Consider the following 27671-nt stretch of genomic DNA (forward strand, 5'->3'; position numbering starts at 1 on the left):
TAACTAAAGGGGTGATAAAGTAGGGGTTTGATTTACTATTTAAAGTGGGTTGTTATGTTTGGCAGCTGTCACACATTAAAAGATGCGTTTTATTGCAAAAAATACATTTTGCATCACCACATTTTGAGAGCTATAATTTTTCCATATTTTGGCCCATAGAGTCATGTGAGGTCTTTTTTTTTGCGGGACGAGTTGATGTTTTTATTGGTACCATTTTAGGGCACATTCCTTTTTTTATCGCTTTCTATTATGATTTTTGGGAGGCAAAATGAATAAAAACCAGCAATTCATGAATTTCTTTTGGGTGGGGCGTTTATACTGTTCCGCATGTGGTTAAATTGATAAAGCAGTTTTGTTCTTCGGGTTAGTACAATTACAGTGATACTTAATTTATAGCATTTTTTTATGTATTGACACTTTTATACAAAAAAACCCATTTTATATAAAAAAATAATTGTTTTTGCATCGCTTTATTCTGAGAGCTATAACTTTATTATTTTTTGCTGATGACATTGTATGGTGGCTCGTTTTTGGTGACAAGATGACGTTTTCAGCGATACAATGTTTATTCATATCTGTCTTTTTGATCACATGTTATTCCACTTTTTATTCGGTGGTATGATGATAAAGCATTGTTTTGCCTCGCTTTTTTTTTTTACGGTGTTCACTGAAGGGGTTAACTAGTGGGACAATTTTATAGGTCGGTCGTTACGGACGCTGCAATACCAAATATGTGTACTTTTATTATTTTTTTATGTACATAAAAATGCGTTTATTGGAAAAATATTTATTTCTTTATTTTTGTCTTTATTTGGGATTTTTTTAAAAAATTTTTTGCATAGTATAATTTTTTATTTTTTTACTTTTTTTTACATTGTCCTAGGGTGGAACATCACTGTATAAAGTCAGATCGCTGATCTGACACTTTGCACAGCACTGTGTCAGATCAGTGATCTGACAGGCAGTGAAGGAGGCTTCTCAGGTTCTGCTCTCAGCAGGCACTGAGAAGCCACTTCCCTACAGGACCCGGAAGGACCCCCTGGCCATCTTCGATCAGGGGGTCTGCAGGCAGGGAGAACCTCAGAACAAAGCGATCACATCGCGTTATTCTGAGGATCTGAGGGAAGCATGCAAGGAGCCTCCTCCCAGCACGATGCTTCTCTACGCCACTAGAATGCTGCGATCATGTTTGATCGAAGTGTGCCGGGGGTTAAAGTGCTGGGAGTAATCAGGGACTGCTCCTGGCTGCCGGGTGTCAGCTGTGATAATCGGCTGACACCCGGCCGCGATCAACCGCGCTCCCTCAGTCCATGGGCATTAAGGCCAAGGGCACATGGACTGGATAGTACATCATATATCAGAAAGGGGTTAATCTCTGGACCTGTGGATCAGAAGACTGTACCTCTTGATATTTTGCTGGAGCCTAATCATCAGGAGCAACTTTCTTTCTTGTTAATCTCTTCTCATTTTCCTATGATTTTAGGCATCCCTTGGATGCATGCTCAGAACTCGACTATCAACTGGGAGACCAAGGAGATCACCTTTCCAACAATGAGCAACTCAGCAATCACTAAAGTTGTCCCTGAGTCCACGAATACAGAATTTCCTGTACAGGTATTTACTTTACTTCCAGAATACAAAGAATTTTCTGACATCATCAACAAGAAGAAGGCAGACCAGCTTCTTCCACATAGGCATTATGACTGTCACATTGAGTTGCTTTCAGGGGCAGCTATTCCTTTCGGTAATGTATACCCTTTGGCGGCACCTGAGCTTCAAGTCTTAAAGGGGTGTATTTATGAAAATCTAGCCAAGAGCTTCAAACGCCCTTCTTCCTCACCAGCAGGGGTACCTATATTTTTTGTAAAGGAGAAGGATGGGACCCTGGACCCTGTATTGACTATCAGGAACTCATCAATTTAACCATACGGAATTGTTATCCTTTGCCCTTCATTCCCGAATTATTGGAAAGAGTCCACCATGCTAAGATTTTCTCTAACCTGGATCTTCATGGGGCTTATAATTTGGTACGAAATCATTCCGGTGATGAATGTAAGTGTGAGAACTTGTGGAACTTGTAAAGTAGACCCGCTGGGCAATGACAACGAACCTCCCTTGGGTGAGCTGGCCTGGTGAACCACCCCCTATACATAGAGTGTCAGGGGCAGGCCCAGGGGAGACTATCGCCGTGACAGCTGGTACCCAGGGATGGACAGTAGGAGACACAAGCGGGAGACAGGACAGAGAAGCGGAAAGGCTGGCAGCAGGAACTGGAGACCACAGGGGAGACTACTGCCAGTCCGGTGGAGTGAGGCTGAAGCAGAATGCTCTGAGGGGAATGGCGACACAGGAGGAGACAGGCACAGGCTGGAGCAGGTGACCACTAGGAGAGAACACAGAGAGGACCTAGGTGAGGACTGATGGAAAGGTAACGCAGCAGTGCAAGACAGGGCAGGTAGCCAGAGAGCAGGGAAAAGCAGGGAAGCGTGGGGCCAAAATCATCGGTGAGGCACAAATGATAGTCAGGCACAGGCTGGAGGAACAGGCTGCCTGATATGCAGAGCCAGCCGCAGGGCTTCCAGGTCAGGGTACTCCTGGGTCATAGAGAAGTCAGAAAGGAGCGGCCATGGTCAGGCAGGGAGATATGCACATGCGCAGCCGAGTCCAGTGCGAGAGACGTGCACGCCCAGCCAATGGAAGCCAGGAGCCGACCACGAGACCGGAAGAGTGGAAGCTGGGTGACATGCACCAGCTCCAGAAGTGCGCTGGGACGCCGTGGACAAGTAAGTATGCTGGGGCTCGGGCGGTAGTGGGGGAAGCGGCATAACAGGAAGACAGCATTCAGATGTTGGTATTGACACTTTGAATATCTCATGATGCCCTTCTGGTTTTGTAATGCCACTGAAACATTTCAACATCTTGCTAATTATATTTTCAGAGATTTATTGGACCAGTTTGTAGTGATCTATTTGGATGATATTCTAATTTTTTCAGACTCCCTGCAGGATCATGAAGAACATGTCAAATCGGTTTTGAGACGTCTAAAAGAGAACCATCTGTATATCAAGCCGGAGAAGTGCGAGTTCTATCGTTCTGAGACACAGTTTTTAGGTTATGTCATCTCATGGGTTGAACATGGAATCTGGTAAGATTCAGGCTATCCTTGACTAGCCGGTACCAAAGAACGTTAAAGAGGTCCAACATTTTATTGGATTTGTGAATTTATATAGAAGTTTTTGTTTGAAATTTTTCTAACATTGCCCATCACATTATTTCCTTGACAAAGAAGTGGTCTTTAAGTGGTCATCCCTGGCCGAAGAGCTTTTGATCAGCTTAAAACCTGTTTCACCTCAGCACTGCTGTTGATCCACCCAGACCCTGCATATCCTTTCATGGTTGAGGTGGATGCTTCTGATAATGTTTTGGGGGTTATTCTCTCCCAAAAAACTGGAGAGAAAGGTCTGCTACAGTACATCCTTGTGCTTTCTTTTCCCATAGACTTACCTCAGCAGAGAAAAACTACGATGTGGGAGACAAAGAACTGCTGGCTATTATTGCAGCTTTCAAGAAATGGAGGCATCATCTGCAAGGCGCCACAAAACAGATCATAGTGCTGACTGACCATCACAATTTAGAGTTCCTTACAACCGCTAGATATCTGTCTCCTTGTCAGGCTTGTTGGAGTTTATTTTTATAAGATGGAGACTGGAACCTGAAGAATACAGACAATTATCACAATTAACTTGTCCAAACGGACTACCCCATATAAATGATTTTCTGATAATGATTTTAGACAATAGAAATACAGCAGCCCAATTGAGTACAACAAATTATGAGCAAAAAAACAAGAAGCGGGTGCATGGTATACAGGTGCTTCTCACAAAATTAGAATATCATAAAAAAATTAATTTATTTCAGTTCTTCAATACAAAAAGTGAAACTCATGTATTATATAGAGTTATTACAAACAGAGTGATCTATTTCAAGTACCTTACCACAAAAGGTAGTAATAGCAGACACTGTAACAGCTTTTAAAAAAATTGGCTGGATGATTTCTTCAATACACATAACATTGTGGGTGATAGATAATTTAGTGACAAAAAATGTACAGTATAATTGATGAAGAAAGATTGAACTTGATGGACCTAGGTCTTTTTTCAACCTAACTGTGTAATTATGTATATGAGAAAAAAGGGCTAGCTCTGTCTGAAATAGAAGTCTGCAGCGGTATATTTTTAAAATGTTTTTATTGTGTATGTTTAATGGTGTTTAATAAAGACTTGCATATTCGCTATATTTAACCCCTTAATGACCGTCAATACACCTTTTAATGGCAGCAGTTAAGGATACTTATTCCTCAGTGCCGCTTTTTAACGGGGACCCCACTAGCCGAGACCCCAGAGAACATGATTCAGGTTGGTTTTTACTGACCCCAGTGTTGTGATCACCATTATTCAAGGAATAACGGCGACAGCAGAAAAAAGTCTGATTTCTCATTTAATTTCTCTCTCCTCTGATAATAATAATAATCTTTATTTTTATATAGCGCTAACATATTCCGCAGCGCTTTACAGTTTGCACACATTTTCATCACTGTCCCCGATGGGGCTCACAATCTAAATTCCCTATCAGTATGTCTTTAGAATGTGGGAGGAAACCGGAGTGCCCGGAGGAAACCCACGCAAACACGGGGAGAACATACAAACTCCTGATGTGATCTAGCACATCAGAGGATAGAGAAATGAGGTCCCCCTGTACCTCCGGTATCGCTAGACCCTCCTGCATCTCCTGGTGATATCCCAGCCGTCAGCATCTTCTTCCAGGAAGAAAATGGAAGGCACCTGTGGAGTGCACTTGCCGAGATCTGCAGGCAGGCACCCAGCAATAATAGGTTCATTTTTATCACTGTGATACGGTCTATCACAGAGATCAAAACAAAAAAAATAGTAAATCAACCACCCTTTATCACCCCCTTAGTTAGGTAAAAATAATAAAATAAAAAAAGTATTTATTTCCATTTTACCATTAGGGTTAGGGTTGGTACTATTGTTAGGGTTGGAGTTAGAGCTAGGGTTAAGGTTCGGGTTATAGTTGAGGCTATAGCTAGGGTTAAGGTTGGGGCTAGGGTTAGGATTATGGTTGCAGTTAAAGTTGGGGTTAGAGCTAGAGTTAGAGTTTGGCTAGGGTTAGGGTTGGGGCTAGGGTTAGAGTTGGGGCTAAAGATAGGATTAGGGTTGAGCTAGGGTTAGGGTTGGGCTAGGGTTAGGGTTGGGCTAGGATTAGAGTTGGGGCTAAGGTTATGGTTAAGGTTAGGGTAGGGTTAAGGTTGTATTATGGTTAGGGTTGTGATGTTGGTGTTAGGGTTGTGGTTAGGGTTAAGGTTAGGTTGGGATTAGGGTCAGGAGTGTTTTCGGGTTAGGGCTGTGTTAGGGTTGGAGATAGAATTGGTGGGTTTTCAGTGTTTACATACATTAGTGGGGTCTCCAAATGCGACATGGCGCTCGCCATTGATTCCAGCCAATTTTGCGTGCAAGATCGGTGTACTCAGAAGAAATAGCACAACAAATTTTGTGGTCCATTTTCTCCTGATACCCTTGTGAAAATAAAAAAGTTTGGTTCTAAAGTAATTTTTTTTTTAAAAAAAGTAAAACGTTACTTTTTTTCCTTCCACATTGCTTAAGTTTTCATGAAGCACCTGAAGGCTTAATCAACTTCTTGAATGTGGTTTCATGCAAGAAAGGGGTGCAGTTTTTAGAATGGTGTCACTTTTGGGTGCTTTCTGTTCTTATTGACCCCCCAAACTCACTTCAAATGTAAGGTGGTCCCTAAAAAAATAGTTTTGTGAACTTTCTTGGAAAAATTAGAAATTGCTAGACAACTTTTAACCCTTATAACGTCCTAACAAAAAATATCTCTCCAAAATTGTGCTGATGTAAAGTAGAAATGTGGTAAATATTATTTTTTAACTATTTTGTGAGATATGACTCTCTGATTTAAGGGCGCAAAAATTAAAAGTTTGAAAATTGCAAAATGTTAAATTTTTTTGCCAAATTTCCATTTTTTTCATAAATAAATGCAAGTCATATCGAGATATTTTACCACTAACATGAAGTACAATATGTCATGAAAAAACATTCTCAGAATCAGTGGGATACATTGAAGCGTTCAAGAGCTATAACCTCATAAAGTGACAGTGGTCAGAATTGTAAAAATTGGCTTGGTCATTAAGTACCAAATTGGCTCTGTCATTAAGGGGTTAATTGGGTGTGCTCAGCAGTATGTACTGGCTTTTCTCCTTTAATTTGTATGCTACTGTCTCCTTGCGTGATGAAGAACCTTTAAAAGGAATATGTCACGCCATGTTCGGCCTATAAACTGCGGCCACCGCCATCAGGAGCTTATCTACAGCATTCTGTAAAGCTGTAGATAAGCCTCTGATGAAACCTGAAAGATCAGAAAGACACGTTAGATTATACTCACCAGGGGGCGCGGTCGGGTGCGGTGGGTGTCGCGGTCCGGTCAAGCACCTTCCATCTTCATATGATGACGCCCTCCTTCTTGTTTCTCCCTCAGCTCCTGCGCAGGCGTACTTTCTCTGCCCTGTTGAGGGCAGAGTAAATTACTGCAGTGCACAGGCGTCGGGAAAGGTCAGAGAGATCCGGCACCTGCGCACTGCAGTACTCTGCTCTGCCCTCAATAGGGCAGAGAAAGTACGCCTGCGCAGGATCCAAGGGAGAAGCAAGGAGGAGGAAGTAATAGTATGAAGATGGGAGGTGCCGGATCGGACGGCGACACCCATCCGACCGGACAAACCTCCGGGGTGAGTATAATCTAACTGTTTTTTCTTATCTTTCAGGTTACATCGGGGGCTTATCTACAGCATTACAGAATGCTGTAGATAAGCCCCTTATGGCAGTGTCGGCAGCTGACAGGTGAAAAATGGGGTGACAGATCCCCTTTAATATTGGTTTACTCTGTCACTCCAACTCTATTCCACACCCAACACTGCCTTCTCCTGCTTGACTGACAACTTCTATGTCGTGTGACTTTAGGTAGATGAGTTGTAATGTGCATATCAATTCAAACATTGGTTTCTTATTAATGGAGGATTACACTGGCCATGTAGAGGTCTTGCTAAACTTGTCTTTGAAAGAGCTGCACGTGCATGCAAATAGTTTGAGAGGTGAAATCCTGCTGCCAGATCCCCTTTAAGATTTCCAGTGTGATTAGGAACCCATAATACACACTAAGATTATCTTGAAGGGACAATATTCACTCTTTCAAAAAATGTAGTCTTATGGTCGCCATTCATAACAAATGCTTGAATGTTCTGAACTGGTATTGTGATAATGCAATTCGTTCCAAGAGCTGAACTTGTATTGAGTTATTTTTCTGCTATTGATTTTAGAGTTCATTTATATTCTGTACTAAAGAACGTGTGCATAAAAGGTTGAAAAGCTTTATTCAATAGCGTAAAAAACAGGTCTTATGTAAATGTTATCTCTTAAAATGAAATTCTGAGCAATTGCATACAATTAGTAAAATGCAACTACTAGAATCATTATTTCTCTTTGGACCCCAAAGGAAAAATTTATGTGCGTGGTATAACTGTTTTGCCACTTTATATAAGTTTTGGCTATTGCTGAGTATTATACATAATTATAGGTGAATCTATGTTCCTACACTTCATATTACACATATATATATACATGTTGTATGTTGTATTAACACAAACATCAATATATAACACCTACACACATCAAATAAAGGCAACAAAAGAATGCTTAGTGGTAGTTAGGGTATCTGTGGTACTTAGGTGAAATTACAGTGTGAGGTCGAATGGAAGTGAAATCCCTGCAACCAAGAAGATGGACGTGAGTGATGTTATGTGGACAGTCGGAAAAATACAAGGAAAGAGAGAGTAAAAAAAACGACCATGAAGTCCAAAATGATGTAAAAATAACAATCAATTTATTAAGTTAATCAGAAAAAAATAACAGGACAAACCGCAATGAATAATGAAAAATTTAAAATTACACAAAAGTAAAATTAGACGTAACCATGACCAGAGGCATTTTTTCTATAAACAGAACATCGATGTTTCACCGGAGAGAAACAAGCGCGATCGGAACTTAATTAACCTCAGCACGCATGATCTCTCCCATACTGATCTACATGTTCTTTCCAAACCCCTTTTTTTTTCTCCCGTCTAATTTTGATCTCTTCACTGTCGTCAAAGACTTACATATCTTTGCGCGGACACTGATTTTCCAAAAACTTTTCCATGATCAAACTCTTCACATCATGTTTCCAACAGAAACGAAAGAGGAGAATCTAAGGAATTCAGAAGAGTTGGCAATCGACCATGACACCTCTGAGACAGTAAGACACCATGGACCTTTTGAAAATGATGGACGGACTGCACATTGGTGACGACACCTTGCTCGTCACCTGTAACAATATAAAAGAGAAAAGACCATGCATATAAGTAGGATCACCACACAACGTACAAATTACATGAAAGTTAATTTTATTGGTTGCAAAAAAAAAACCAAGACACCACATAGTTTAAAAACAGTTAAAAACAGTAAATGGAAACAAGCACAAGCATGTTCCCCAATAGAAGATAATCAGATGTAGGTAACCACTTGCTGCACAATAGAGGTATTTAATCACTCAAGAAGAGAAATATCATATAGTCAAACTGCTAATATAACCAAGTGGACATAAATAGAGCACAAGTCTGATCAGTGGCAGAGAGATAAAACATTTGAGCCAGTCATTATTTCCAATTGGATCTCTAATTACAATAGCATGGATCCATATACAAAATTACACAGGGACACAGTTTGGAGGCATAAATAGAGACACAAAGTCAATGAATATTACAAACCCCTCAATAAGTCCCTATTGCAAATATCTCCAGAGAGCCTAAGATAAAGAAAGCTAATGGTGAATACGAGCAAATGGCTCAAGAACAAAATGAGTGCACAAATACTTCACCACCATCCAGTCAGTAAGAAAAGAGTCACAGTCACCCCGTCATCTGGGAAAGTCAGCTGCAGTCATAGTGGTGTAGGGAGACCCACGCGTTCCGACACCTAGAGTGTCTTTCTCAAGGTGGATATGACTGGTTCTGTTCATTGCGGCTATTTAAACCTAAATAATCAGCATAAAATTATTACCAGCTGGTGACTTGTGGCGTTTAGGAGTTAGGAGACATGGTAGCAGCATGAGGTAACTCCCTCCCGGAAGTGTACGCTGCTCCGGGTCGCATAACAGAAGGCGCCTGCGCAACCATAATATACAAAGTGAGGTATCGGTGACATATAACGCATCATTTGGAAGTGCCCGCTGTCCAGGAGCACATTTACCGTGATATTAGGCATCACGTGACGACGCATAGCGGAGTGCCCGGAAGTATCTCTCATACAGAGTCAAAATGGCCAGTGCGCTTGCGCAGACACACAAGAACACAAATTCCGCGACCACAGGCCTCACATGACGGCGCCCAGCGGCATACCCGGAAGTATCTCTCAAACAGAATAAAATAACCAGTGCGCCTGCGTAGCCACACATAAGGAGGACAATACAGTATGTAGCACATCCACCAAAAGCTGCGCTTACACAAGGCAATACAATAACCATATAATCATATAGTCATATAGATGACGGTGGCATGTTAGCGCGTAATACAAAGGTGCCTGCTACTTATGCAGCCACACAAAGAGGGGGCAGTAAGTCACGCATCACCCAATTGCTACGCTGATGCATAGTAAAACAATAATCATGTGAATGATGGTAACAAATTAATACATCCAATAAAGGTGCCCACTACCCAAAATCACATATACCGCTATTGTAGAGGCAACATAATAGCGCATGGCGGACTACCAAAGGATATCTCTCACATATAGTCAAGTAACCAATGCACTTGCACGATCACATAAGAAAATAATAATGTGTAGCATATTACCCAGGGCCTGCGCTGGCATAAGAGAAACACACATATGCAATTGTTTATCAAAAGGGCAAGTGATTTGGTAGTTGCACAGAGGGCGTCACAGAGTAAAACCCAAATACCAGACCATATTCACATAGTGTAAGTAACACTTATTCTAAATGTAGACAGGCTATTAGTCTGTTGAGATCGAATACACTAGCGGTCCCATAAGAAATGATGGAAATAGTATACAAATAGAGCCAAAATTCATATGCAGTACAATAGAAGGGAGAATAAAAGATGTTAAAGGGAAATACATTTCAAAGAGGAAAAATATTAAACACCAACACTTGACATATGAAGTAGAGTATATAGAGCTTCATAAATTGGATGATAGAACCAAATTCTGAATGTGGAGATAAAGTATACATAACCTCAAATGGAAGAACGTACACCAAAATATCAAGTGTAGCCCCATAGGTCAATAGAGATGATTTTATGATTTTATAAAGGTGGCATTGGCAACTTATCTACAGCAGTGCAGTCAATCATAAATATGGACACAAGTAAAAACACATACATGAGATGAAACTTTTAAACAGGTTGGGTATTGACTAGAGTTGAGCGAAACGGGTCGAAAAATTTCAAAAGTCGCCGACTTTTGGCAAAGTCGGGTTTCATGAAACGAAACCCGACCCTAGGATGAGGTCGGCCACGAGGTCGGCGACTTACGCGCCAAAGTCGCGTTTCAAAAGTTTGTTTTGCGCTCTTTTTCAGCCAATCAGGATCCACGGACACTGTGGGCAACGTGATGACATAGGCAGGGGTCAACACCATCTTTCAGAAGGGCATGCAAGTGATTGGCTTGCTTTGGTGGGCGTCACAGGGGGTATAAAAGGGCGTGCACGCCGACCGCCATCTTACTTCTGCCGATCTCAGTATAGGGAGAGGTTGCTGCTGATTCTGTAGGGAGAGCGTTAGGCAGGGAAGAAGACAAAAACACTGCTTCTGCTGCTAGCGATTTGGCCTGCACAACACACCAGTCACTGTGTGTGCAGTGCAAGGGGAGGCTATATTGTGGTGTATCAGTGGTGTTGGTTGTTGGGCTGCCTTTTAAGGCTTCCTGACATTCCTGCATTGCTGTTTACCCACTGCTCCGCAAACTGCTTTTTTAAAAGCAATCCCAATTTTTTTTTTTTGTCCTGAGAAGAAAAAAAAACTGCTTCTGCTGCTAGCAATTTGGCCTGCACAACACACCAGTCACTGTGTGTGCAGTGCAAGGGGAGGCTATATTGTGGTGTATCAGTGGTGTTGGTTGTTGGGCTGCCTTTTAAGGCTTCCTGACAGGCTGGCATTGCTGTTTAACCACTGCTCCGCAAACTGCTTTTTTAAAAGCAATCCAATCTCCCTTATCCTCTAGTCCCTTTTGTCACAGCTGTGCCATCGAGCCTGTCACATAGCGCTCAGATATCAGTGGGCCTCACACAATCCAAAACTGTCCACAAGTGTCTGCAGAAATTCAAAATCTCCCTTATCCTCTCGTCACTTTTGTCACAGCTGTGCCATCGAGCCTGTCACATAGCGCTCAGATATCAGTGGGCCTCACACAATCCAAAACTGTCCACAAGTGTCTGCAGAAATTCAAAATCTCCCTTATCCTCTCGTCACTTTTGTCACAGCTGTGCCATCGAGCCTGTCACATAGCGCTCAGATATCAGTGGGCCTCACACAATCCAAAACTGTCCACAAGTGTCTGCAGAAATTCAAAATCTCCCTTATCCTCTCGTCACTTTTGTCACAGCTGTGCCATCGAGCCTGTCACATAGCGCTCAGATATCAGTGGGCCTCACACAATACAAAACTGTCCACAAGTGTCTGCAGAAATTCAAAATCTCCCTTATCCTCTCGTCACTTTTGTCACAGCTGTGCCATCGAGCCTGTGACATAGCGCTCAGATATCAGTGGGCCTCACACAATCCAAAACTGTCCACAAGTGTCTGCAGAAATTCAAAATCTCCCTTATCCTCTCGTCACTTTTGTCACAGCTGTGCCATCGAGCCTGTCACATAGCGCTCAGATATCAGTGGGCCTCACACAATCCAAAACTGTCCACAAGTGTCTGCAGAAATTCAAAATCTCCCTTATCCTCTCGTCACTTTTGTCACAGCTGTGCCATCGAGCCTGTGACATAGCGCTCAGATATCAGTGGGCCTCACACAATCCAAAACTGTCCACAAGTGTCTGCAGAAATTCAAAATCTCCCTTATCCTCTCGTCACTTTTGTCACAGCTGTGCCATCGAGCCTGTCACATAGCGCTCAGATATCAGTGGGCCTCACACAATACAAAACTGTCCACAAGTGTCTGCAGAAATTCAAAATCTCCCTTATCCTCTCGTCACTTTTGTCACAGCTGTGCCATCGAGCCTGTCACATAGCGCTCAGATATCAGTGGGCCTCACACAATACAAAACTGTCCACAAGTGTCTGCAGAAATTCAAAATCTCCCTTATCCTCTCGTCACTTTTGTCACAGTTGTACCATCGAGCCTGTGACATAGCGCTCAGATATCAGTGGGCCTCACACAATACAAAACTGTCCACAAGTGTCTGCAGAAATTCAAAATCTCCCTTATCCTCTCGTCACTTTTGTCACAGCTGTGCCATCGAGCCTGTGACATAGCGCTCAGATATCAGTGGGCCTCACACAATCCAAAACTGTCCACAAGTGTCTGCAGAAATTCAAAATCTCCCTTATCCTCTCGTCACTTTTGTCACAGCTGTGCCATCGAGCCTGTCACATAGCGCTCAGATATCAGTGGGCCTCACACAATCCAAAACTGTCCACAAGTGTCTGCAGAAATTCAAAATCTCCCTTATCCTCTCGTCACTTTTGTCACAGCTGTGCCATCGAGCCTGTCACATAGCTCTCAGATATCAGTGGGCCTCACACAATCCAAAACTGTCCACAAGTGTCTGCAGAAATTCAAAATCTCCCTTATCCTCTCGTCACTTTTGTCACAGCTGTGCCATCGAGCCTGTGACATAGCGCTCAGATATCAGTGGGCCTCACACAATCCAAAACTGTCCACAAGTGTCTGCAGAAATTCAAAATCTCCCTTATCCTCTCGTCACTTTTGTCACAGCTGTGCCATCGAGCCTGTCACATAGCGCTCAGATATCAGTGGGCCTCACACAATCCAAAACTGTCCACAAGTGTCTGCAGAAATTCAAAATCTCCCTTATCATCTCGTCACTTTTGTCACAGCTGTGCCATCGAGCCTGTGACATAGCGCTCAGATATCAGTGGGCCTCACACAATCCAAAACTGTCCACAAGTGTCTGCAGAAATTCAAAATCTCCCTTATCCTCTCGTCACTTTTGTCACAGCTGTGCCATCGAGCCTGTCACATAGCACTCAGATATCAGTGGGCCTCACACAATCCAAAACTGTCCACAAGTGTCTGCAGAAATACAAAATCTCCCTTATCCTCTCGTCACTTTTGTCACAGCTGTGCCTTCGAGCCTGTGACATAGCGCTCAGATATCAGTGGGCCTCACACAATCCAAAACTGTCCACAAGTGTCTGCAGAAATTCAAAATCTCCCTTATCCTCTCGTCACTTTTGTCACAGCTGTGCCATCGAGCCTGTGACATAGCGCTCAGATATCAGTGGGCCTCACACAATACAAAACTGTCCACAAGTGTCTGCAGAAATTCAAAATCTCCCTTATCCTCTCATCACTTTTGTCATAGCTGTGCCATCGAGCCTGTGACATAGCGCTCAGATATCAGTGGGCCTCACACAATCCAAAACTGTCCACAAGTGTCTGCAGAAATTCAAAATCTCCCTTATCCTCTCGTCACTTTTGTCACAGCTGTGCCATCGAGCCTGTGACATAGCGCTCAGATATCAGTGGGCCTCACACAATCCAAAACTGTCCACAAGTGTCTGCAGAAATTCAAAATCTCCCCTGTCCTATAGACACCTTGTACCTTGTTTTACATTACTATATAGTTTGTTGGATTTTGTCTACATTTCTACCAAAAATGAGGAAGGCTGGTGGAAGAGGCCGTGGAATTGGGCGGGGGTTGGCAGCTGGTAATGATGGTGTTGGTGGTGGATCTGATGGTAGTGGCAAGAGCAAAATAGGACCGAATGCAGGAGGTGTTGAGCCTGCGTCATCGTCTGGCTACATAAGGCCTCGAACGCTTAGTTTTCTAGGAGTTGGCAAACCGCTTTTAAAGCCAGAGCATCAGGAAAAAGTTTTGTCTTACATTGCTGACTCAGCCTCCAGCTCTATCGCCTCCTCTTCTGAAGTTGTAAAAAGTAAAAGCACTGAGTCGTCATTGGAGGCTCATGTTCATGAACCACACCTTTCCTTGTGTCCTTCACCCCAACCAAGATTGAAGGATGACGCAGGCCATACTACTGATTACTCCATGGAGCTGTTTTCACATACCATGCCTGGATTATCAAGTGAAATGGTGAATTACCCAGGCCAAGATGAATCTGACATGGAGTGCACTGATGCACAGCCGCTGATAGATGATTCTGCTGGTACATTCACTCAGAGCACTACATTGTCCTCGCAGTGTACAGAGCCAGATTCTGACCCTGATGAGACTCAGGTGCCCCTTCCCGCACACTATACCACCATACACGGTGACACAGAGGAAGGTGCACATGACATAGAAGAGGAGGTGATGGAAGACCCAGTTGTTGACCCAGATTGGCATCCATTGGGGGAAGAGGGTGCTGCTTCCAATAGCTCAGATGAGGAGCATCCACAGCAGACATCGACATCGCAACAGCTGTTATCTGGCAGGCCCGGAGCACTCCAAAGACAGGTTCCAAACATCAAAAGAGTTGCTGGACAGCTTGTCCAGAGGGTCAAAAGATCACAGTGTGCTAGGCCGCAAAATGTCTGCCAAAGTAGGAAGAGTGCAGTGTGGCACTTTTTTGACCAAAATCCTCAAGATCAGTCCAAGGTTATCTGTAAGAAGTGCGCAAAGACCTTTAGCCGAGGGAAAAATCTGAAAAATTTGAATACCAGTTGCATGCTTAGTCATTTAACCAGCATGCACTTGCAAGCGTGGACACAACACCAAACCTCAAGTGCCACATGTGCAACTGATCACAACGAAGGTAGTCAGCAACGCTACATTGTTTCCCCCACTGTAAGCCCACCGGTTAGCACAGCAGCAAATGTTGAGGTGTCGTTGCAAGGCCACAGCAGTCAGGGAATCCCACTGTTATATCAACGAAAGACTGATTCTAGGCCATCAGAAAGAACACCAACTCCATCACCATCATCAACCCTCTCTCAGTCCGCCCTGTCCACCGCTATTTCCACCATATGCAGCTCTCAAGTCCAGCTCACCCTCCCAGACACTATGAGTAGGTCAAGAAAGTATTCAGTCTCTCATCCGCGTACACTGGGTTTGAACGCCCACATTGCCAAACTAATCTCGTTTGAGATGATGCCCTTTCGGTTGGTGGAAAGCACAGCTTTCCGCGAACTCATGGCCTATGCAGTACCACGCTATGACCTACCCAGTCGCCACTTCTTCTCTCGCAAAGCCATCCCAGCCCTCCACCATCATGTGAAAGACCGCATTGTCCATGCACTCATGCAGTCAGTGAGCGGAAAGGTGCACCTCACAACTGATGCATGGTCCAGTCGGCATGGCCAGGGCCGTTACGTGTCCATCACTGCGCACTGGGTTAATGTGGTGGATGCAGGGTCCACAGGGGACAGCGGTGGTGGGACAGTGCTGCCTAGACCACGGTATAGGAAACAGTTGGCTGTAGGCATTCGACCCTCCTCCTCCTCCTCCTCCAGAAGCGAAAGCTCGTCCACAGAGCGCAGTCGTACGAGCACTCCATCTGCAGCTGCCACTGTTGCACACGATGTGTCCCCCTATCGAGCAGCTAGTGGAAAGCGTCAGCAGGCTGTGTTGCAGATGATGTGTTTGGGCGACAGACACACCGCCAAGGTGCTGGCCAAGTACTTGAAGCGACAAACTGAGTCATGGCTGGGCAGTGTACATCTTGAGGCAGGCAAGGTAGTCAGTGATAACGGCCATAATTTTGTGGCAGCCATAGCCCTTTCAAAACTCAGCCACATACCTTGCTTGGCTCACACCTTGAACCTGGTGGTGCAGTGCTTCCTCAAAAATTATCCAGAGTTAACAGCCCTGCTCCAGAAGGTGCGAAGACTGTGCGCGCACATCCGCCGGTCGCCTGTACACTCCGTTCATATGCAGAAGCTGCAGCGATTGCTCCACCTTCCCAACCACCGCCTCATTATCGACATTGCAACAAGGTGGAACTCCACCCTGCACATGGTGGAGCGGCTGTGCGAGCAGAGGCAGGCCATAATGCATTTGAGGATACACGGCCAGGCACTTTGAGAGCAGACATGGAGTTGACAGGTGTGCAGTGGTCGAAGCTGAAAGACCTCTGTAAAGTCCTTCAGTGTTTTGAGGAATGCACACGGCTGGTAAGCGCAGACGACGCCATCCTAAGCATGAGCATCCCACTTATGCGTCTGCTCATGCAAACTTTGACGCACCTTAAGGAGCAGGCGTCTGCAGCCAATGTTGATGAGGAGGAAGAGGAGGAGGGAATCCTTGATGACATTCAGCCATTGTCTGCTCAGGGACCTCTCCTGGACGAGGTGGAGGAAGAAGAGGAGGAGGAGGATGATGATGGGGATGATTACTTAGGGGAGGAGGATGCATCTCGTGGGGCAAGTGAAAATGTTGGCGTGGCAAGGTCTGGCACAGGGTTTGTGCGTGACTGGAGGGATGTGGATTTGCCAGAAAGTGCTCCTCCACCCAGCACTCGCAGTGCATCATTGACACCGGGAACATTGGCCCACATGTCAGATTATGCCTTGCGGATCCTAAAAAGGGACCCCCGCATTGCCAAAATGATGAACGATGACGACTACTGGATGGCCAGCAACCTGGATCCACGCTATAAAGGCAAATTACAAAACATCATGCCACAGGAGAACCTTGACCTAATATTGGCTAATAAACAAGCAACTCTGGTAAATCGGTTGCTTGAGGCATTCCCAGCACACAGCAGCGGTGATGGTTCTCACACGAGCCGTACGGGCCGGGGGCAGCTTGGCAGAGGTGTTCGTGGTGCACACAGCAGAAGTGGCGTTGGAGACAGGGGTTTCATGACAATGTTGTGGACTGATTTTTCAAATACCGCTCACACAACTGGTAATACTGCATCGATGGAAAGTGACAGGAGACAGCAGTTGTCAACTATGGTTACAAACTACTTTTCCTCCCATATCGATGTTCTCCCACACAGGTCATTCCCCTTTGACTATTGGGCCGCTAAACTGGACACCTGGCCTGAATTGGCCCAATATGCCTTACAGGAGCTCGCTTGCCCAGCTGCAAGTGTGCTATCGGAAAGAGTCTTCAGTGCAGCTGGATCAATCCTGACAGAAAAAAGGACCCGTCTGTCAACCCAAAATGTGGATGATCTAACCTTCATTAAAATGAACCACGCATGGGTTTCCAAGGATTTTGTCCCACCTTCCCCTGATGACACATAGGGTGACAGAAAAATGGCTTGCTTTGGTCCACCTCTTCCTGGGACTTCACCTATTTCGCCTTTTGCATCAGCTGAATGTCCAACATCAACATATGCCACTTTCTAAAACTCCCTGACTGTGCTGCCTCACCCCCATGGCCGGGGTCACCACCTAGCGCACGACACCGTGCGAGTGCCGTTGCCCTGGACAGGTGGGTAGGCTGACTCTTGGGCGCTGGCACTGGCACAGGGTCCCTCATAGTGCAATCAAGTGTCTCTGACGGTGGTGGTGCACACCCGCCGTCAGACACACCGCTGTACTATGAGGGGCCAAGTGCCAGTACCGACGCCCACGAGTGGGCCCCCCTTGCTTGGGCAGGGCCCCAGCATTTGCAATCTTTACCTCTCCCTGCTCCTCCGCTGTGTAATCTGGGCCGTCAAATCCATACTGTGCCTGACACCGTCTGAGCCTGCCTCCTGAGACATATATTTTGAATGTGTACGCTATCCATACATGTTATCTGGGGAAACGGTACCCTTTCTAACCTTTGTGCAATCACGTGCAATCCATACTGGGCCTAACACCGTCTGAGCCTGCCTCCTGAGACATATATTTTGAATGTGTACGCTATCCATACATGTTGTCTGGGGAAACGGTACCCTTTCTAACCTTTGTGCAATCACGTGCAATCCATACTGGGCCTAACACCGTCTGAGCATGCCTCCTGAGACATATATTTTGAATGTGTACGCTATCCATACATGTTATCTGGGGAAACGGTACCCTTTCTAACCTTTGTGCAATCACGTGCAATCCATACTGGGCCTAACACCGTCTGAGCCTGCCTCCTGAGACATATATTTTGAATGTGTACGCTATCCATACATGTTATCTGGGGAAACGGTACCCTTTCTAACCTTTGTGCAATCACGTGCAATCCATACTGGGCCTAACACCGTCTGAGCCTGCCTCCTGAGACTTATATTTTGAATGTGTACGCTATCCATACATGTTATCCGGGGATACGGTACCCTTTCTAACCTTTGTGCAATCACGTGCAATCCATACTGGGCCTAACACCGTCTGAGCCTGCCTCCTGAGACATATATTTTGAATGTGTACGCTATCCATACATGTTATCCGGGGATACGGTACCCTTTCTAACCTTTGTGCAATCACGTGCAATCCATACTGGGCCTAACACCGTCTGAGACTGCCTCCTGAGACATATATTTTGAATGTGTACGCTATCCATACATGTTATCTGGGGATACGGTACCCTTTCTAACCTTTGTGCAATCACGTGCAATCCATAGTGGGCCTAACACCGTCTGAGCCTGCCTCCTGAGACATATAATTTGAATGTGTACGCTATCCATACATGTTATCTGGGGATACGGTACCCTTTCTAACCTTTGTGCAATCACGTGCAATCCATACTGGGCCTAACACCGTCTGAGCCTGCCTCCTGAGACATATATTTTGAATGTGTACGCTATCCATACATGTTATCTGGGGATACGGTACCCTTTCTAACCTTTGTGCAATCACGTGCAATCCATACTGGGCCTAACACCGTCTGAGCCTGCCTCCTGAGACATATATTTTGAATGTGTACGCTATCTATACATGTTATCCGGGGAAACGGTACCGTTTCTAACCTTTGTGCAATCACGTGCAATCCATACTGGGCCTAACACCATCTGAGCCTGCCTCCTGAGACATATATTTTGAATGTGTACGCTATCTATACATGTTATCCGGGGAAACGGTACCGTTTCTAACCTTTGTGCAATCACGTGCAATCCATACTGGGCCTAACACCGTCTGAGCCTGCCTCCTGAGACATATATTTTGAATGTGTACGCTATCCATACATGTTATCTGGGGATACGGTACCCTTTCTAACCTTTGTGCAATCACGTGCAATCCATACTGGGCCTAACACCATCTGAGAATGATAGATGGGGCCCACCATACACTGGAACATTCCAAAGGTGGACATCAGACACTGGAGCAGCATTTACAGGGCCCATTATACACTAGACCATTAGAAATGGGGCCCATTATGTTTGGAGCATTATTTGGGCCCATAAGACAGTAGAGCTTCATCCATGGGGACCAACATATACTGTAGCATTATGTGGAGCTCATCATATACTGTTTCAAACATTATATGGGACCAATGATTCTGTATGGAGAAATAGATGGGCCTCGTCATGAGATGTAAAAAGTGAGGTATTTTTCATTGTACTATACCGCTATTTCTCTGCCGTATCGGAGCATGATGAGTTGTGGTATGTGTTAAAGGGGCGCTCTTTCGCCCAGGGCACATGAAAACCTGGAGCCAGCCCTCCCCCCCCACAGTCTGTAGCCAAATAACCCCCATTTTTCAGTGCGTAACTTGTATTATGAAGTTAATTAAGGTTGACAAGCTTAAGTAAGAAGAATTGATGCTTTTGGCATTCAAATGGGCACTGTTGGTGTGTTTCCTGTCCTCCTCTCACTGCCGACTTTTATTCCCCATTGACTTACATTGGGTTTCGTGTTTCGGGACGACCCCGACTTTTCCCTATAATCGGACGATCTTGCTCGACCCGACTTTTGGAAAAGTAGGGTTTCACGAAACGAAACGCGACCCTAAAAAATCAAAAGTCGCTCAACTCTAGTATTGACCAAATAATCCAATGCCAAACTTATATACAGAAGACTCCATTAGCAGTATGGCTATATGATGTTGAATAAAGCAGAAGACATAATAATAGATTTGATAGACTGAAGATTCCAAAAATCCAAAAATGACAAAATGTTCAAAAGAGTCCGTCCAGGGGGCTGGTTCCTTTAAAGTACCACATTGGTATAGACTCCCAAAAGAAATTGGACACGGAGATATTCATCCACGAGCGGAAAAACTCCATGGAGAGTTGCACCAGTACCTTGATTCTGAAAACCTAAACAAAGGGAGAGAAAACACACGAGTGTGTCCATAGGGGAAGGAATGAAACAGTAAAGTGAAAGACCCCCCAAGGCACTGAGGGTGCCACAACCAGTCCAAACACGAGGACACAGTAGAAAACTAAGCCTTCCTGTAAAAACCGGTGTATAGCAACTCCTCATTGAGGCCCATAGGCGAGAGGCAGTCCAAGGTTTATATCTATCTGGCCTCTCGCCGTAGAAGTTCATCTATAACAGTACCTCCCCTGATGTTGATGTGCACCCCTTCTAAACCCATGACTCTAAGGGAATCCGGTGAACCCCCATGGTGGTCCAAGAAATGGGCAGCCACCGAGGTGATAGGTTTGCCCTTACCCGTGTCCGATCTAGCTGTCATAATGCTAGAAAGGTTTTGCTGCATTCTCCGTCGCAGTTTTTGCGTTGTCTTCCCCACGTAGATTTTCTTGCATCCACAGACCAGAGCGTAAACCAGGTTATGAGAACTACAATTGAAGTACGCCTTTGACTGTAGCTGTGTGGGCAGACAAAGCAAAGAAACAGCTCGATTAGATATGATCTGAGGGCAGACAGAACAACCCCCACATGGAAAGGTCCCCCTGTTGTCATGCCCAGTTCTGATTTTAGTAATAGGGCACCTGAAATGGCTATTTGACAAAAAGTCTTTCAGGATTTTCACCCTCCTGGCCACCAATCTAGGTCGTCCATCAATAAGGAGTCGTAATTTTGGTTCACTCCGTAGCACCCCCCCAATTATTTCCAAGAATACGGTATATATCATTCCACTGATTGTTAAATCTGGTAATCAAACAGACTCGATTGGATCCTCCTCTTACCCGTGGTGACAGAACCTCCTCCCTGGACTTGTTTCTGGAAAATTCAAAGGCCCCTGATATAATTCTCTTAGGATACCCTCTTTCATGGAACCTATTAGAGAGTTGACGGGATTCTTCAATAAAGTCCTCGGTGCAGCTACAGTTCCTCCTGAGTCTTATGAACTGTCCTTTTGGAATTCCCCTCCGTAAATGCGCAGGGTAAAAACTGTCAAAATGCAATACATTGTTCGTTGCTGTTTCTTTCCAAAATAATGTTGTAACTATACGGTTCTGATGAATCCCTAATTTCAGGTCCAAGAAGTCAACAGAACTGTAAGAGAAAGTAGATGTTAGCTTGATGTTCCAGCTATTCTCGTTTAATCCTTCAATAAAATTATTTAGCTGTACCGGAGTCTCAGACCAGATGATGATAATGTCATTGATATACCGATGCCACTTGATCACAAATTTGGAGTAACTGTCTTGTTTATATACATGCGTCTCCTCCCACCACCCCAAAAAAGGTTGGCATAGGAGGGTGCGCATTTGGCCCCCATAGTCCCAGAGACTTGCTTATAGAATGCCCTATCAAAAACAAAATAATTTTTCTCCAAGACAAATTTTAACAATTCCAAAATAAAGACATCGTGGCCTCTGTCTCCTGTGGTCTGACGAGTTAGAAAATACGAAACCGCTTCCATACCTAAATCGTGCCCGATGTTAGTATACAGTGCCTCAACATCAAGGGTGACCAATAGGGCATCATCCGGTATCTCCAGTTTTTCCAGAAGAAGTATGAGATGGGATGAGTCACGAACGTATGACTCCAACTTCTGGGCCAAAGGCTGTAAGAAAAAATCTAAGTAAGAACATGGTTTCTCATACAGACCTCCCAACCCAGAGATAATTGGCCTGCCTGGTGGTACAGTGATGGATTTATGTACCTTCGGTAACAAATAAAATGTTGCTATCACCGGGTGACTAGTAGTTAGAAAGTCAATCTCTTTCTTATTGATGATGCCACACATATGTGCCCTCAATAATAGTCTGTCTAGTTGTCCTTTGAAAATGGAGGTAGGGTCCAAAGGCAACAATTGGTAATGCGGAACACTATCAAGTTGCCGTCGGGCTTCAAGACAGTACATGGTCTTGGGCCATAGGACGATGTTACTGCCCTTATCAGCCTCCTTTATTTCAAAAAGATCATTATTTTTCAGGCTATTCAGGGCCATTCTTTTACCCACACTGAAGTTATTCTGACGATGTTTGTCAATCTTCAAGTTCTTAATATCATTACAAGTTTTTTCAAAAAAATTTTAATAGTGGGAAATAGTGTAAAGCTAGGGGTGGCTTGAGAGGGTAATCTGCCAGTGAACCTTTTTCTCATTGGTTCATTCTCATTTTCTGTTAACAAGTCAAGGAGGTCACAGAGCACCTGTCTGTCCTGATCTGGTAATTGGTCAATGAGTGTCGGCTGTTGATATAACATTTTGAATGTTAATTTTCGGCAAAACAAATATAAGTCCTTTGTCAACTCAAATTTGTCCAAACGACACATAGGTGAGAACGATAAACCCTTTGAAAGTAGTTTAGTCTCTATTTCAGATAGTTCATGTGGACAAATTGATAATACGCAACCCCCCTGTGCTGGTGTCATGGTTAGTCTGGGGGCTTACATCTAGTACCGTCTCCGGTTGTTGAACCTCGCTTCCCTTTTTGAACCCAGGGACCAAATCCGTAGATTCTTGTTTCTTTTTGTACGATGTCTGGGGTTTCCTTCGCCCCCTTCTATGCTTCTTTCTCTGTCGCTTGTGTCGGTTGATAAAAAATCGCTACTCATGGTAGGTGCAACTGTATTGTCCACATCATTAGTCCTAGTGTCAGTTATCCTGGATATTTTGCGCCTCATATTACCCTGATGTGACCATCTAAACACCCTCTGTTTATCTAAGTCCATCTTGTCTCTATGGAATTTGTTCTTTTTGCCCCTAATAATATCCTTCTAAAAGCGGTCCAGTAGCTCTTGAATTTGACTATTAAAAGGGTCAACCAATGTTTTTTTATCAAAAGCATCCAATTTGGATTCCTTGTCCCTGATCTCCTCCCTGATCCTGGACAAGAAAATCCTCTCCTGTTCAATCAACATATCAATGATTATATAGGAGCATTTTTTAAGCCCTGACTCCCAGATGTCTTTAAAATCTTGGTCGACCTCCCATGCTGGGAAAATTTGAACTCTCAGGCCACGTGGTATAAGGCCCAATCTTTTGTATTCTTCCAAGCTCTTCATATTCCACCATGTCTTGGTCAGCTTTTTACGCAAATTTGTCAAGTCAGAAGTCAGGCTCTGAAAACCTGTATCTGTGCTACCAATAGAAATTGCACTGCCGCTTGCTGACCCAAAAATCTCCTTAACCTGCTCCTGCCAAGCCGCCTCTCTGGTATTCAAATCCATAGCTATAATCATATGATGTGCCACCACTTAGAGAAACCTCATAAAAGATGAGGAAAAAGACAATTGCAATAAACAGAAACATTGGGCACCATCAATGTTATTATTACGGAGTGACTGTGACTCTTTCCTTACTGACTGGACGGTGGTGAAGTATTTGTGCACTCATTTTGTTCTTGAGCCATTTGCTTATATTCACCATTAGCTTTCTTTATCTTAGACTCTCTGGAGATATTTGCAATAGGGACTTATTGAGGGGTTTGTAATATTCATTGACTTTGTGTCTCTATTTATGCCTCCAAACTGTGTCCCTATGTAATTTTGTATATGGATCCATGCTATTGTAATTAGAGATCCAATTGGAAATAATGACTGGCTCAAATGTTTTATCTGTCTGCCACTGATCAGACTTGTGCTCTATTTCCGTCCACTGGGTTATATTAGCAGTTTGACTATATGATATTTCTCTTCTTGAGTGATTAAATACTATTATTGTGCAGCAAGTGGTTACCTACAGTTATGGCCAAAAGTATTGACACCCCTGCAATTCTGTCAGATAATACTCAGTTTCTTCCTGAAAATGATTGCAAACACAAATTCTTTGGTATTATCTTCATTTAATTTGTCTTAAATGAAAAAACACAAAAGAGAATGAAGCAAAAAGCAAAACATTGATCATTTCACACAGAACTCCAAAAATGAGCCAGACAAAAGTATTGGCACCCTCAGCCTAATACTTGGTTTCACAACCTTTAGCCAAAATAACTGCGACCAACCTCTTCCAGTAAGGTAACCATCAATGAGTTTCTTACAATGCTCTGCTGGAATTTTAGACCATTCTTCTTTGGCAAACTGCTCCAGGTCCCTGATATTTGAATGGTGCCTTCTCCAAACTGCCATTTTTAGATCTCTCCACAGGTGTTCTATGGGATTCAGGTCTGACTCATTGCTGGCCACCTTAGAAGTCTCCAGTGCTTTCTCTCAAACCATTTTCTAGTGCTTTTTGAAGTGTGTTTTGGGTCATTGTCCTGCTGGAAGACCCATGACCTCTGAGGGAGACCCAGCTTTCTCACACTGGGCCCTACATTATGCTGCAAAATTTGTTGGTAGTCTTCATACTTCATAATGCCATGCACACGGTCAAGCAATCCAGTGCCAGAGGCAGAAAAGCAACCCCAAAACATCAGGGAACCTCCGCCGTGTTTGACTGTAGGGACCGTGTTCTTTTCTTTGAATGCCTCTTTTTTTCTCCTGTAAACTCTATGTTGATGCCTTTGCCCAAAAGCTCTATTTTTGTTTCATCTGACCAGAGAATATTCTTCCAAAATGTTTTAGGCTTTTTCAGGTAAGTTTTGGCAAACTCCAGCCTGGCTTTTTTATGTCTCGGGGTAAGAAGTGGGGTCTTCCTGGGTCTCCTACCATACAGTCCCTTTTCATTCAGACGCCGATGGATAGTACGGGTTGACACTGTTGTACCCTCGGACTGCAGGGCAGCTTGAACTTGTTTGGATGTTAGTCGAGGTTCTTTATCCAACATCCACACAATCTTGCGTTGAAATCTCTTGTCAATTTTTCTTTTCCGCCCACATCTAGGGAGGTTAGCCACAGTGCCATGGGCTTTAAACTTCTTGATAACACTGCGCACGGTAGACACAGGAACATTCCGGTCTTTGGAGATGGACTTGTAGCCTTGAGATTGCTCATGCTTCCTCACAATTTGGTTTCTCAAGTCCTCAGACAGTTCTTTGGTATTCTTTCTTTTCTCCATGCTCAATGTGGTACACACAAGAACACAGGACAGAGGTTGAGTCAATTTTAATCCATGTCAACTGGCTGCAAGTGTGATTTAGTTATTGCCAACACCTGTTAGATGCCACAGGTAAGTTACAGGTGCTGTTATTTACACAAGTTAGAGAAGCATCATATGATTTTTCGAACACTGCCAATACTTTTGTCCACCCTCTTTTTTATGTTTGGTGTGGAATTATATCCAATTTGGCTTTAGGACAATTCGTTTTGTGTTTTTTCATTTAAGACAAATTAAATGAAGATAATAATACCAAAAAATTTGTGTTTGCAATCATTTTCAGGAAGAAACTGAGTATTATCTGACAGAATTGCAGGGGTGTCAATACTTTTGGCCACAACTGTACATCTGATTATCTTCTATTGGGGAACATGCTTGTTTCCATTTACTGTTTTTAACTGTTTTTAAACTGTGTGGTGTCTTTTGCAACCAATAAAATCAACTTTCATATAATTAGTACGTTGTGTGGTCATCCTACTTATATGCATGGTCTTTTCTCTCTTATATTGTTACAGTCTATTTTTCATGCATGTAGTGATCCCTCTGCTATTATTACATTGATGGTGCCCACTGTTTCTGTTTCTTGCTCGTCGCCTGTGACATTGAATCTCTGTACATCAATATACCTCACAAAGATGGTATAAAAGCCACAAAATACTAACTGGAGTCATCTAACATCTCTGTTATGAATGGGTCACTGAGGAGGATAGCAGACCCACGCTAAGCCACAGAAAACCAGAGAGGTTGGTAACTAACTGGATTGCAGACCCTGATCCTATCCACACAACTAGTAGCAGCCGTGGAGCGTACCTACGATGATCCTAGATGCCTCGGCACAGCCGGAGAGTTAACTAAGCCTAAAACAAGAAAGGGGAAATCTAAACTGCCCTGGAGCAGACACCAAAGGTATAGATAGCCCCCAAACATGTATTGTCGGTGAGACAAGATGAAAACACAAACGCAGGTAGAAAAATAGACTGAGCAAACGATGGGGCCCACACTGACTGCAATCACGCAAAAAACCCTGCAAAAAGTCCAACACGTCTGATGCACAAAAAACACTGAAGTCGCACAACTACGCCCCCACTATATCAGCATTCTGGTATATTCTGAAAGCAAAGCAAAAAGATACCAATATAACAGGGCACAAAACCACCTGGCACAAGCAGTAACATATAGGCGGTGATCCATCATAGCCCCAGCAGGAGCTAGCTGACCCGCACAAAACAGAGATAGACAAAACCAGATCAAATGCAAACAGAATAGCAAATGAACACTTAGCTGAACCATGCAGAGAAAGAGCAGGAGACATCAGACCTCAGAAGGAACAGGAAGAAAATCACCAGCAGGGATAGAGGGAGTCAGCTGTCTTAAATCCCAATCAGAAACCCCAGATCTCCAATCGTCTTCCTCATTATCAGGTGGCAAGCTTCTGTCAATCAGATCAGCTCCACTACCTCCAGTAACCACCAGAGGGAGCCCAGAAAGAAAACTTGCAACCCCTCTGTCAATCTGACCAGCTTCACTACCTTCAGTAATCACCAGAGGGAAGCCAGAGAGAGAATTCGCAACACATTTCCATGCCTATGTTTTCATTCATTATACAACTTTTTGAATTCTTTCTCTCCCACAGTTTTTTCAGTTTTAAGGGGTCTTTCTACAGTGGGGAAAAAAAGTATTTAGTCAGTCAGCAATAGTGCAAGTTCCACCACTTAAAAAGATGAGAGGCGTCTGTAATTTACATCATAGGTAGACCTCAACTATGGGAGACAAACTGAGAAAAAAAATCCAGAAAATCACATTGTCTGTTTTTTTTTCATTTTATTTGCATATTATGGTGGAAAATAAGTATTTGGTCAGAAACAAAATTTCATCTCAATACTTTGTGATATATCCTTTGTTGGCAATGACAGAGGTCAAACGTTTTCTGTAAGTCTTCACAAGGTTGCCACACACTGTTGTTGGTATGTTGGCCCATTCCTCCATGCAGATCTCCTCTAGAGCAGTGATGTTTTTGGCTTTTCGCTCGGCAACACGGATTTTCAACTCCCTCCAAAGGTTTTCTATAGGGTTGAGATCTGGAGACTGGCTAGGCCACTCCAGGACCTTGAAATGCTTCTTACGAAGCCACTCCTTCGTA

Source organism: Dendrobates tinctorius, unplaced genomic scaffold (assembly GCF_039654945.1).
Source record: "Dendrobates tinctorius isolate UK_male_01 unplaced genomic scaffold, ASM3965494v1 ptg000161l, whole genome shotgun sequence".
Taxonomy (NCBI): domain Eukaryota; kingdom Metazoa; phylum Chordata; class Amphibia; order Anura; family Dendrobatidae; genus Dendrobates; species Dendrobates tinctorius.